The following is a 2,479-nucleotide window of genomic DNA, read 5'->3' on the forward strand; positions in this document are numbered from 1 at the left end:
TAACCATTTCTCTAAAGCTGTAATTGAAAGAAAAAAATCAAAAGAAAGAAAAAAAATTCCATGGCCAATTTTTTCTTTCTTGGTGTTTGGATTCATATTTGCTTAATTATGCATCTCTGAATAAACCTAGTCCCTCATCCACTAACCTTCTGAACTTAAATGATTTGTGTGTGATCTAATCATATTTCCTGGTCCCAAGGCACTCAGCAATCTTAACTGTGCATGCCTGTCTCTTATTTCCATACATTGTATCTCAGAGATAACCAAATGCATGGCCAACTTCCCTAATTAAAGTCACTGGGTCCCAGTGGCCTCCTGGCCATGTTCTCTCTTCCCAGCATCCTTTCAGTTTTGTGAAGCTTTTTCTTTTTCCCCATCTCTCTCCCTGAAGTATCCTTTCCTTCAATTTCCCCTGCCCCTTAGGAACCTTCTTCAGCATTTGTTTATATATCAAAATAACTGAAGACTAAATTAATTCTCAGCTTCAATTTATCAAGCTTCTTTTCAATTCTTGTAGCTTTTTTCCTCCTTTGGACTCGAGACTTGGACAACTAGCAAGGGCTTTGAAAACAGAAAGAGCAGAATAGATATCGATTGGTCAGTTGATAGACTGTGTCCTCTAGGCCTTGTCTGTGTTTTTTATGATTGACGAATTTGTTCAGTTATTTTTTCCTTCTCATGGGTTACTAGTATCTGATTATTACATTACATAGAGAGAGCCATTAAGCTTGTTTCTAAAGCCCACACTCTTAAAACCTCTGCTTCTTTTATATAAGAGATTTAATGGAAAAACCAATATAAACTCCTGAACTGTGTGTTCCTTAATGAGTGGAAAATATAATGCATATCTTTTTATATACTAAAAAAACTCAATATATTAGCCAAAACATAAAAGAAGTTCCTCCCCCTCTATAATTTTATATGAAATATGTTTTCTTGTGTATAAAATGCTGCCAGCTTTGTATTTTACATAGCATTTCATATATATGTGTGTGTGTGTGTGTATATATATATATATATATATATATATATATATATAAAATATGAAGTATAAAATGTATTATGTATTGTACTTGTACAAAATCAGGCTAGATATTTATGTTAGGAATATATGCATGTAAATAATGTATAATTCTTAATGTATATATATATAGTATAAATATAATGTATATACACATAGATATACATATATAAATATATACAGTGCTGTATAGATGTATATATCTCCAGAGAAAGACAGGGAATTTCTACAATGGTTTAGGAACATATGGTTGAGAATTGTGGTACAAAGTTTCTTATGACCCTTAATGATCCCCAGCTTCTTCTAATCATATTCTCTGTAATCCCTTCCCATAGCATTTACCTTAACTTAGTGATTTACCTTTTCAGTAATAAAATATAGCAAAGGTGGAGGAATATCACTTTGGTGATTGGTTAGGAGAGATTGTATTTCCATGCTTTTTGTACATTCCATTTATTTTCTCCATTGCTGGTTTTGATAAAATGAGCTGTCACCTTGAGAAATCCCCAGGAGCAAGGAACTGAGGTCAGCCAATGGACATCGGCCAATTAATAACTGAGACCATCAATCCAAACAGCCCTGGAAGAACGGATTTCTGCCAGTAACCATGCTGAGTTCAAAATGGATCCTTCTGCAGTTGAAAGTTCAGATGAGACTGCATTCCTTGCCCACACCTTAATTGTAGCCACTTAAAGACCCTGAAATATAGGACCTAGGCAAGTTATGTCCAGAACCTGAAGTCACGGAAACTTCAAGATAATAATTGTGCATGGTTCTAAGCCACTCTGCTTGTTTTATTTTGTTACATAGTCGCAGATTATACACGGTGGTCAAATTTGTGGTGACTAGACTTAGTACTCCATCATGGAACATCTGATATACAAATTCTGTTTTCTTCTTTTTTTATTAGTTATATATGACAGTACAATGATCTTGACATATCATACATTTGAATCAAATGGGGTATAATTTCTCATTATTCTGAGTGCACAGGTTGCAGAATCACATTGGTCATACAGTCACATATATATATATATATATATATATATATATATATATATAGATATATATAGAGAGAGAGAGAGAGAGAGAGAGAGAGAGAGAGAGCAATACTAGTGTCTATTTTATTCTGTTGACCTTCCAATCCCCGTTCCCTTCCCCTCCCCTCCCATCACTTCTCTGTACTCAATCTAATGTGACAACACATTTTTTCCCCTCACATTGTCATACATGTATTCTGTATAACACTGAGGGTCTCCTTCGTTCTTCCATGCAATTCCCCTTCTCCCTCCTTTTCCCTCCCATCTCTCTTCTCTATTTAGTGGTAATCTTCTTCTCATGCTCTTCCTCCCTACCCCATTTTGAGTTACCCCCCTTATATCAGAGAAGACATTCGGCCTTTGTTTTTTAGGGATTGGCTAACTTCACTTAGCATAATCTGCTCTAATGCCATCCATA

Source organism: Ictidomys tridecemlineatus, unplaced genomic scaffold, assembly GCF_052094955.1.
Source record: "Ictidomys tridecemlineatus isolate mIctTri1 unplaced genomic scaffold, mIctTri1.hap1 Scaffold_720, whole genome shotgun sequence".
NCBI classification, from domain to species: Eukaryota; Metazoa; Chordata; class Mammalia; order Rodentia; family Sciuridae; genus Ictidomys; species Ictidomys tridecemlineatus.